Raw genomic sequence first — 12,300 nt, 5'->3', positions numbered from 1 at the left:
GTTGATTGAATAAATTTCTTTTTGCTAGGTGCTGTCATGTCCATCTTTTTAATATCCTCCTTGTTCATTATAAGTGCCGTTAGCCATACTGCCTAATGAAAGGTACTGCATATCAAGTCTGATTACTACTCTAATGTTTTCCAGGCATGCTTGGTGATGAGTCTGGCATATGAAACAATTTCCTACAGTAATAAAACTAATTAAAGCAGGCAGTCATCCACATACCACTTTCTAATGAATTATAATAAGCTCATTAATCTCACCCTCTCCTTTTCCAAAAAGCCAGTGGATAGAACTTATATGCAAAAGAAATTTCTTATCCTTAGAAATGGACGACTGTCATAAAATCAAAGAATTTGTCATGTAAGTTTAAAAATTGGAAATTGGATATAATGTCTAAACCCTTCCAGATTATTATTGACAGGAATGTTTTCTATCTGAGTTCACTTCTAATTGATTTAGTAAGAGGAAAGTGATTCATGGTGAAATAATAACTTTACAGTACCTCAAAGACCAAAATTAAATGAACGTGCTTGGGTGTTCTTCTAGAGCTTACATGAAATGATGGATTGAGTACCGTGATAAAATGATAAAAACACAGCATTTTTTCTCTTCAGACGGGGTTAGAGTATCTGCTTAAATTGTAAAAACATAATGACTTTTTTAACTCTTCTCCAGTTTTATTCAGTGCCTGTTAATAAAACAAGAATTATTATTTTACTAAGTTGCAAATATTTTTGCAATGTCAATGCATTGTTCTAAACCTAAATTTACACTGAAATAGATAAGATTACTAAATACAGTTGTTTCTGCGGGGAGAGACGCTTTTGACCTAAGGATATTAATATGTAATGAGAGAAAAGTATTTTAGTTTGTGTTATGTAAGTTGGTTATTTAAAATTGATGCTTTCTTTTCTGAAGTAAATTACCATTATGATATAACATGTAGTTTTCCTTTAAAAATGAATTGTGGAGATTTTAATAGGCAGACACATCTACAAAATCATATATTTATTTTACTTGAATGGCTGAGTTGCAGGGAGAGAAAGAGAGATAAAGAGATAAATTTTCCATCTGCTTGTTCCCTCCCCAAGTGACTGCAATGGCCAGAACTGAGCTGGTCCAAAGCCAGAAGCCAGGAATTTCTTTCAAGTTGTTTTTTTTGTTGTTGTTTGTTTGTTTACTTGGTTGCAGGGAACCAAGTACTTGCACCATTCTCCACATTTTCTGTAGGTTCATCAGCATGTGGCTGAAATGGAATTGGAGCAGCAAGGAGTGGAACTGGAATTATTTCTGCTAGGCCTGAAATAGTCCCCTTGTAAGATGCCAGCACTGTAGGTGTACGGCAGCAAAAATGTCAAAAGACAAATTCTGACTTCTAGAATTGTCATATTCAAGTATTTTATCCATTGATGAATTTTAACCTACTATTTTCATGAGAAGCAATTGTATATTTTGCATAGGGGATTTTGCAAAGCAAAGGTGTTAAGGTTTAGTTGCTAAGTATGACACCTTGGGTGGGTTTAGCTTAGGAAGCCTGTCGCTGGGCATAGTTCTGTCCATCTGCAGTCCTCTATAATTGCAGCAGTCAGTTTCCATTGTTTCTGACGCTGGAATTCATCTCCATTGTGAAAGAAATTCTCACAGCATCTAACACAGTGTCTTAAAGTTCTAATTCCAGTTAAGTCCTCCTGGAATGAAGAAGAAAAATTTATCCCATGAATTCTTGATATGTTTCTTAGTAGTGTAAAAGCTCATATTTTGGACAAGACAGGTAGGTTACCTATTAGTTGCTAAGAATCATTACAGCTGTTACTCAACAGAATAATTTAAAATATAAATCTGCTTGTTTGAGAAAAATGCCTTTCTTAAAAGTTACCCTAAGGATAAGAAAAAATTATATAAAAGCATTAGGGGATATTCTCAACTTCCAACTGACCTTGCTTTAGAAACTCTCTTTGAAAAAGACCTGTTCTAATTAGTAGAACTAATTAATAGTACTTTTAAAAAAACTAGCTCTGCAGTACATTGAACAAGTTTTGATAATAGACTCACTTGTCAGCTCATTCTTTTTATAACTAGTGTCTAGCACAAGGTAGGCACTCAGTGTTTGTTGAATGAATCGGGTATTAATAACTAATTATTTGACAAATCTGTGCTAGACATCAAACAACTTTTAAAATTGCCTCCAAACAAAACCTGTTGGATTTTATGGTCTCTTACCAAACATGTCCTATTCCCATACTCTGTTTAACTTTCTGCTATTGGTTTCTCAGCATTTCTGTTATTGATCATGGAATTTAAAGTCTGTTTTGATGTCAGAATTTATGAATTCAAGCACACTCATTTACTCAGATAGTTAACTGTGAATTTGGAAGAGATTTAAACTCAGGTTTATTTTTTTTAGAATATATATATATATATATATATATATATATATATATATATATATATATATATTAGTATGTATAGTATCTACTCAATAGAATTGTATAAATTTAAATATATTTAAAATATTTAGCAATGTTTTTAATTGTGTTATAAAATTGTTAGATATTAGAATAAGCAGACCCAATGATATTTCTCGTAGCTGTTGGAAATATCAGTTTCATTAAAGAATTACTTTCTTAGTGCTTAATCATAAAATACAAATTCCTAACTCAGTACTACCATCAGGTTTAATGAAATAACATGTCCAGAGAGCCTGACATGCAGTTAAAATGAAATGCATATTCGCTGATCCAATTTGTAATGGTTTTTTCCTTCAAATATAATTCCTTTGACTTAATATCTGGGGGGATTAAAAAAAAACATTTCACTACCTCACTACTGAATACATCTGTTTCACTATTTCCTTATAGTTGTTCAAAACATAATCATTATTTTTGCCTGATAACAGTCTGACTCAAGTTATATTGAACACTGTGTTTCTTACACTTGCTACTGCAAGAAATAGAAAATTCAGGTTTTAACAAAAGCTAATTTGTTGAATCTATATTTTACAGGCCAGGGGCAATTGGAAGACTGTGATAGGGAAAAGATTTATTCTGTATCCCTGTGTTCATAAGCCCCTGAATAGAGGAAAACACAGTTCAGGCATTTGAAAAGTATATTGGAGGAGATTAATTTGAAAATAGGATGTGCATGAGTGCATGAGTAGATGTATCTCTTGTTGGTTGATTGCAAGTAAGCCTTGCTGTGAAAATCTCTAAGAAGCAAAATTTATTGTTACTGTATTTTCCATTAAATGGCAGCATATTATTGGAAATGCACTCTTACAGAAAGCTAAACCAAACCAATTCATGAGTTTATTAAAAAACAAAATCTATCATTCCCTAAACTAACACCCAAGAGATTGTATGTGCTCTTGTTTCCTGCTACATGTTTGTGGATGGAGCAGTGTTTTGCAGGATGGCAAGAGAACCCCAAGTGTGATTCATGGTTAAGCTGAGAGCAAAACCTACATCCCTCAAGATTCCTGATTCCTCAGAAATAAGGGCCACAGCTTATTGGTTGACTTTTTACAATGATTTACTCATTCATTTGAAAGGCCATGGGAGAATGAGAGATCTCATGTGTTACTGGTTACTCTCTGGACAGACACCTGACTAAACAAAACTAGGTCTTCCATCCTGGTCTCCCATGGGGTGGCGGAAACCCAAATACTTGAGCTTTCATTTACTTCTTCCCCAGACAAATGAGGAAAAAGTTGGATCAGAAGCTAAATGGGGCACTCTGATTTGGGATGCTTGTATCACAAGTGCTGGCTTAACCCACTGCCCAAAGGATTGACTTTAAATGGGTTTACATAAAGCCTCCATGTGTTGACTTCAAATAAACTCTTACATTGCATTAACTTGCTATGAGGTACTAAAAAAAAAAAATAAGATCTAATACTATCCTGACAAATGTTATTTCATGGATTACTTGTTCAATTTTTTAGACTGCTTACGACAAATATCTATAAATTAGGGGCAAATTATCTGACCAAATAAATATACTGTTATTTTCTTCTTCTAATATTTAATAACTTCTTATCTGGGATGTTCTATTGCTCACTTCTGTGCTGGCCTGTTCTTTCCCTGTCCATCTGCTTTCCAGATTTATTATCTGGAAATGTTATCTCAGGAACTCTTTACTACTTTATTCACTCCTTGCATCTTTAAGATAAAGTCTGTCACAAATGATATGACTTTTTTTTGCAGCTTCTTCAAGTGCCATTCTGTCACGTTTTGTTTTATCTATACTAAATACCTTTCTAATTCTCTGAGCCTACTGGGTTCCATTTCATGCGTATGATTGCATTAGTTCTGGTGTGTTTTCCTCCTTCTTGGCCATATCAAGATCAATCAAGATCATGCTCATCTTTCAGATCTCAGCTTTAGTTCATCAAAAACACCAGTTTTGATTTCTCTAGACTGTAATAGTCCTCTTATATAACACTCATCATATTTTAAAAAGTCTTTGCCCTGAGCTAACTGAGGCCTTATTTGTTGTTGCATTCTAAATCCTTTATTCAATATCCAGTATTTTCCTTTCACTTATCTTGAATACTGTAAGTGAAAGCTGTCTAAACCATGAAAGATCTATCAGTGCAAGCCAATGCTAGCCTTTAGTGGTGGGAAGCATTTGACCTTTGACCTATACAAAGTCTCCAGGATCACAGTCTTTCTCTATCAATGCAACTGCAGCTGAGATTCAAAATTCAATGTATCAGTAGCACACTAATTTTAAAGTTTATAATCTTTTGTAACCCATGAGTCACTTTATACATTACCATATTTATATCCATATAACCCTTGCCGGAGGAAAGGTCCCCCACACCTGCAAAAGTTATGTCGATGTTTTTAACAGATCTGATTCTGTAGCAGACATCTCATAGATCCCATCCTTATGCAAATAGCTGTTCGTGACATTGTATCACCAGCCGAAAATTATGATAGGGGCTTCATCATGTGACCTAATATTAGCCAGCAGACCAGAGGAAAGATTCTGCATTGGAAGTACAAGACACTTATACAACTAAATTACCTCCCCCTAGCAAGCAGAGTTGACTGAGCATAATTTTTGATTCTCCGTTTGTCTTAGTTTCAAGGGTCACCTGAAATGCAATGTCAGTCATTAATGATAGAATAAAGCAGATGGTATATGCATCCGGTCTTTGTTGTTGTGATTGTGCTAGTGAGTTAACTGAATCTGGCACAAATTACCCCTCACTTTGTCATTACATGATAAGAAACTTTCCTTGGTTTATCCACTTCTAAAAGTGGATGTCTTTTGATTTACTGTCAGAAGTATAGAAACAGATGCCCACAGGACTTGACTTTCTGCAACTTCCGTTTTTAGTTAAGCTTTATAGTCTGTTGTAATAAGGAAGTCTGGCTCGTATACCTGTCAGTGAGGATGCATCTCAGTAACTTTTGTGTTCTCCTATTCCAAAAGGGATATGTACTGGGATCCCCAACTGCAAAAATAAGTATCTGTGTCCTTTTATGCCTCCAATTCATATTATCCCAAGAATATTTCAGGATCACTAACAACCCTCCAATTAATCCAAGTAAAAGGTTGAAATAGCAGCAGTACAATGTATTTTACTTTTATTGTATGTTTTCATGCCCTGTAGAATTGTGGACATTTTGCCTAACAAATGTCAAATGAAGTTGAGGGTTTAAGGAGACTAGCATTATCTATAATATTTCATCAGAAGATGAGAGGCATTTAAGCAAAGCCTTTTCCTAATCAGTTAACTTTGTCAGAAAGGAAAAGAGGGAAGGAGACATTGCCCTACTAGTGGCCATTTATTCAATTGATTCTCTTAAACTAATGACAAGTCAGGAAGGTCCAGTTAGTTTGACAGATAGCCAGGATAGCCTAATGTCCTTGGTAAGCTAACCCAAATTCACTGAGATGAAGAAATTTTGTGTTTCTGTATGTGAGATCTTCAAGAAAACCTGAATCCTGCAGATCTCTGACAGAGAATTCTCCATAATACTTTCGGTTTCCTAAAAGCACAAGTATTGTGTTGGGCTCCCAGAACAAGTCATTCCTCAGATATACATGTGTAACCCTTTAGTCATATCAATGTAACTGTTTAGTGCAGCTTCTCTGAACCATATTCTATAAAATTTCAGCTCTGTAATACTGTCTAGCTCATAGGGTTTCTGTAAAACCAAATTTAATTACAGGGAACTGAGTGAGTTGTTTTCTCTTGTTTGACTTGAAGTTAAACTTACGAAGGCTTTTTCTGGTAAAATATGAAATATAAAAATAAATTACATGTTTTCATTGTAAGGCTAAAAACGATGGAGTGTTTCGTGTGTGAATTTTCTATGCTCTATTAAAAACATCTTTGTTACACAGTCTTGGGTTTGGGGATTAAGGAAAATGAAAGTTTTTGCATTTTTCTCATTTTTTCTATAGCTGTTGTCTCCGTGAAATCACACTGTTTGTTATTGAAATATTGACAGTCTTTTAGCTCTTTTGATAACTTTTATGTTTGAGTTCAGCAAGTCACTTATCTTTCGTATTTCTATTTTGTATTTCAATTTATTTGTGAAAGGAAGGAACAATGATAGATTTCTATTGAAAAATAAAGCAGTATCTTAAATGCCTAATATGATAAGAAAATTAAATCATGAACATTTCTATTGCATTCTCCTAAATGGTTTCAGCACTGTGAAATGTCTAAAATTTTCTGAAAACAAAACAAAACAAAAAAACTTCCATAGTCATTAGATATAAATTACCCAGAATTAGCAAAAAATGGTAAGTGACTCAAGGGTGAGTATGCAGGGAAGGAAGCCTGCATACTTTCATGAGTCTTACCTATAAGAATCTTTTGTTAAATTTAATTTCATTTTTTATAATGATTACATGATTTATCGGGTGGGAAGGATAGAGTTTTAGGGAACATTGGGTGAACTCATTTTTTCCAAATTTGCTATTTCTTCTTTTTTTTTTTTTTCTGGGGGAAGGGTAGAGACAAAGGGTGAAACCACTGACAACTTTCCAAACGTCCCAGTACCCAGGGACGAGGAACTGCCCACTCCTGTCAACCCAGAATGTGTTGATATGTGTACATATTCTAAGAGTTCTGCCCAAGTGGTCTGGATAGCATCTTACCAAGATTCTCACAGTGAATAACCAAGGACTTCTGCTAGAGGAAAATGTAGCCATTTGAATTATTTCCAGACTCTTCTCTATGATGCAGGCTCACTCTACAGGAGCAAAGACTTTACCAGACAAAGCCTTATCTCTTCCAGTAGAAATGACACTTACTCAATGCCAGACCTCTCTAACCTTTGTGTGTCATCCAGTGGCAGAGGGTGAAATAAAGTGTGACAGTTCATCTTATGTGTCAGCTTCAAACTAAGGAAGCATTGTGAAGTACAGCAGTCTGGGGCGCAGAGTTTGAAAGGTTTCTCTCTCCAATTCATTACCAATACCTTATAGGACATAAGTCTTGTAATAGTAGTTTGTAGCTAAAAGAGCTACAAGGCAGACTCTGAAAAGGAATTGTTCAATACTTCAAAAACAGCATTGGAAACATAAATAAGGACAAAAGAGGAATTTGAATCTTCTGGCATCTGTGGCTACAGAAAATCTTGATCATGTTAACATTTAGTGAGATAAGCCTGAAATCTTAGACTGCTTTACCTTATATTATTACTCAGTATATTGTGTTTGGCTTTCATGTGTAGATGAAATAAAAAGAATATCCAAAAGTTCTGTGATAATTTCACAGAAATTGATGTAATATGACTATACCTGAATAACAAAGAATATGACAATATAACAAGATATTTTTGAAGTAATGGTATTCAGGGATTTTTCAAAATTAATTATAGATGCCCAAATAACAGATTGAGCAAAGTCAGAAAACACATGTAAGTTATAGTTTACTATAATGATGAGGAGTTTCCCAGTGTTTTCTGGTCCTATCTAATCAATCATCCTTAAAATCACAGTTCTGTTTTATTCAGAATTTTGTGAATCTATCCTTTGGGAACAAGTCAGTGAGGCAGTTCCAGCATTGGGTTTTTCAGTCTCGTGGAATGAGTTGTTTCCTGATGTAGGAGTCACCTGAAGTTCCCCCTGAATGTTCAAGATAGCTCATAATGGGGCCTGATCACTCATAGTTAAGTGTGTTTGCACCATCTCATGTGTTGTTTTCAACTGTGCGTTTCTCTCTCTGCACAGCTTCTGATTTCTTTCCAGGAAGGATAACCTGAGAGGGAACATTGTAAGTGGTGACAGTGGATACAAAGGCCTTAACCCTGAGAGACATGCAGTTACTTCCATCATGTAATGTTGATCATACAAATCAGTAAGGCCAGTGCAGACCTAAGGAGTAGAGGAACATTAGGGTTCACCTTTCATGGTGAGTGGCAGCAAAAGATGGAAAGTCATCTTGTAATCCATTATACTGAATTCCATAATTGTGAATAAGTATTGAATTAGGAGATAGCACTATTAATTTTATTCCTAAGAATTAATTATTCTTGAATAAGAAAGAGAAAATGACATAATTATTAAATTGTTTTTCTATCTGTAAATAATGTGCATTTTAAAAAGCCCCAAATTAAACTGGTTACATTAGCCTACAGGTTAATGGAATAGCCTTATTTCAACCTAAGAATATTATGATTTTGATAATTCTACACATAACCATGATTTATATTTTATTATATCATTCTGTCAAATGTAGTCTAGAACATTGCAAATATAATGGGAATATTGAGTGAATATTGCTAGTTGCCTTACTCTGAAGATTAATGTTGTCCATCATCTTTCATTTTTCGATATTAGACAGTTATGAACATGGTGCCACATGTTTATATAGAAACAGTACAACGCTCTGGGTCATTGTGATTCATTTATAGCCATTCATAGAGAAGATTTTTATACATTATCTTCTGATATTTAACATGTCATTCCATAAATAAACCTAATTGATGTACTCAAATTAGCATATACTTGACTTAGATCTATGAGAGAATAAAATCTTGAACAAATGTTCCTAGAAATAAAATCAGAATTTTTAAAGTTAGCATATCTTTAGAAGACTGTGGTTCATTATATTTCTCAGTAGTCACAAGTGTCCATTTAAAATCAATTAGTAAGATGTTAATTAAGAGAAATATTGTTTGTGATTAATGACTACAAAACAATTGAGGTCATTTTTAGCTGTGTGTCAGATCTCAGTTCAGTAAATGGCTCCCTGTTCTGCTCTGAAGACTGGCGACCCGTTGGTCACTTCCAGCTGTTGGCTCCTTAGCGAGCCACCCAAATTTTCCAGCAGAAACCAGACTCATCAGTGGATCATCTGAAGCAGCAGCGGAGAGAGGCTGTGGCATTGGAACCGTGTTTCTCTGTCACTGCTATTCACACAATGGCAGGACAGGGCCATGGTACGGGTGCCTACCCACTTTCACTCAACATGAAAAGCCAAAGGCCATTTGGACTCAGGAGCATCTCCTGTAGCTGACAGTATGAATCACAGTCCTGTTCTCTGTTGGATCTCAGTGCCTTTTCATTTCTTGACACATTTCTTGACACATTTCTTCCTGTTTCGCTACTCCAATAAATTTATATCTTTTAACTCCATCTCTGTATTTGATTTCTGGAGATCCAAATGTAACAGTATTTTATTTCATGAGGAAAATTGAAATTTCTTTATTGAGATAATAAGGAAGGAGTTTGCAAATATAAGTATTAATATGAAAGAATTTTGTCACCCAGTAGTTTTCAGTTCTGGTGTCATCATTGACCTCTGTAAACATTTCTGTATAGTGCAAAGAGGTTTAAATGACTAACACAGAGCCACATGGCTACTACCAATTTGCAGTTTCAAGAAACTTATGATAAGAAACGTGGTTGTTAGGCTGGGGTGGTGATGTGGAAACTTTATCTTCCATTGGCAATCATGGCATTGCATATAGAGTTCTTACTCGGTTAGCTCCAATTCCTATTCCAGTTCTCTGCTTATGGCCTAGGGAGCAGCACAGGGTGCCACAAGGATTTGGGCCCTTGCACCCACATGAGAAGCTGGAAAGAAGCTCCTGGGTCCCATTTCAGATTAGCTTTGCTCAGCTTTAGTCATTTTGGCCATTTGGGAAGTGAACCCATGGATGGAAGAACTTTTCTCTGTTTCTCATTCTCTCTTCGTAAGAAACTGCCTTTCAAATAGAAAAATACGTAAATCTTAAACACTACACTTGATTATAGGTTTCTAAATGTGCTTATTTTCCTTTTGCCATATAGAGCAAGTTGAAGCTTTTGAAGATAAATGTTAAAAGAATTAGTTTAAAAATGAAAATAGACACGAGACAGCTGAATAGTACCCTATAGCCATTTTAAGGGGTATAGCAGCCGGTTCTGTATATAAACTAAAATTGAAATGTCAATGAGCTAATCATAGGATGTGTTTAAGAACTTACATTTTTTTTAACATACTGGTTACTCAAAACCATGTCAATTCCATAATGTTGTAAATTGTTGTTGATGTTATGTTGGGGCTCTTAATTGATTGGGATGATATTCTGCCAGCTCTACCTTCAGACCAGAAATGGTCCCCTCAAGAAACTGTTCAATTCATCTGGACAATAAGATGATGGACTCTGCTTGGTATATGTTTGCAAAGAAAAAATCTCGATTGAATTTGAACTGTAATACTGCAACAAGGTGGAAGAATCCACCATGGGGGAAGGGCCTGGGGAGGGGTTGGGGGAATCCCTGAGCCTATGAAACTGTCACATAATGCAATGTAATTAATAATAAACAAAACAAAACAAAACAAAACAAAACAAAAAACCTACCTTACCGTTTTACCACTCTATAGGGAAATTTGTATGGTGGAATTTTCCATTTGAGAATCACCAATCCTCAGAAATTGTTTACCCTTTTAGATAGTCTAACCTTGGGATTCCACTTTTATTCGAATCCACTTATATTTGTGTCTACATGTCCAGTTATATTAAGCTTCTCACCATTGTTATGATACATGAATGGTTTTCTAATATTTCTGTTATAATTGTTTTATGCATTAATACTTTTGCTAGTACTAGCAAAAAGTAGGAATAGTCTTTCCTAAACTTTTTGAAAGATGAAGTGAATGGTGCAGGACTCCTTTCTGATTCTTGGAAGTTTGCAAGTTTTAAATAGTAAAGGGAGTAGAAATATTTTAGAAATGCTGCTTTTAGCAGGAAATACTCCCAAGTAGGTAGGATTTGATACCAGACAAACTGAGTTTAAAATTTTGGCTGGTGTTATGTCTATGTTTTGTTTTGTACCAGAAAGACACTGGTCTAATAAAAAGAATTTGAAAGGAAAAAAAAGAATTAGTTTAAACTTGGTGCATTAAACTTATGATTTTGGGAAGAAAATGGGCTAACTCAGCAGATAATTAATTCACTGAAATTGAATATTCTGTACTGGTATTAAAAAGTCAGTATTCACATCATGAGAACTAAAATAATCAAGTACTATTCTTTTCTAACATAAATAAGGATAAAATATTTTGCAGAAAGTGAATATTTTCTTAATATTTATGCTGTTTTGATAATTTTTATGAAGAAAAATGGGTTTGAGCATCTCATACACATCAATAATATGCTGATGAAATAAAATATGTGTGCTTGAGTTGGAGGGAAATAAGTTCAGTGAGGTTGGAAAGCCAGCAAGAAAAATTGAAGTTACATGAAGTGATGTGTGTTTTGAATACTGTTGAGCTGTCATCACCCAAAGGGTTGATAAGTCAATCAACCAAGGTAAACTCCCAGGGGGACAATAGTGATTCTGCAGTGTGTTTCAGGGCATAAGATTCTGAAGAGGGTAGAGGGGATGGATTGAGACAGAGAAATCCACATCTGTGTACTGAGCAAGAAGAAACACACATTTCTGTTGTGTTGAAGTGAAATCATGTTCTGAAGAAGTTAAAAAAAAAACTTGGAGGCCCCAGAAATAGGCAAGTCATGGATTGTTAAAAGCATGATGCATTCTATTAAAATGTTTTGACTTTTTTTTTTTTTTGCTGAAAATTACTAAATACTAAACTAGGAAGGAACTGCTCCAGCTAAGCATGAGTAAAAAAGCTCTTGAAAGCGATTCAGAGATAGGGAACATGACTTTTAAGACAGTTGTAGAAATTCAAGTAAGATGAGTATTTATAATCAGTCAATTTGGATTGGAGAGGAACAAGTCAAAAAGATATTATGGACATAAAGTCGAAAGCCATTGGTATGAAGTAGAAGCTAAGAGCCTATGATGACTTCCTCACTATTATTTTAGGAAATAGGAAAA

The 12,300-nt window shown here is 34.8% G+C and overlaps 1 protein-coding gene across 2 annotated transcripts in view; it reads left to right on the top strand.

The window, feature by feature from the left end:
• The window catches only part of CCSER1 (coiled-coil serine rich protein 1), a 1,128,290-nt gene that overhangs the window by 507,933 nt on the left and 608,057 nt on the right, over positions 1–12,300 (top strand). The gene's annotated exons all lie outside the window — the stretch shown is intronic.

The sequence above is a fragment of the Ochotona princeps genome, chromosome 7 (genome assembly GCF_030435755.1).
Source record: "Ochotona princeps isolate mOchPri1 chromosome 7, mOchPri1.hap1, whole genome shotgun sequence".
Lineage (NCBI taxonomy): Eukaryota > Metazoa > Chordata > Mammalia > Lagomorpha > Ochotonidae > Ochotona > Ochotona princeps.
This window is presented reverse-complemented; position numbering and strand designations above follow the sequence as displayed.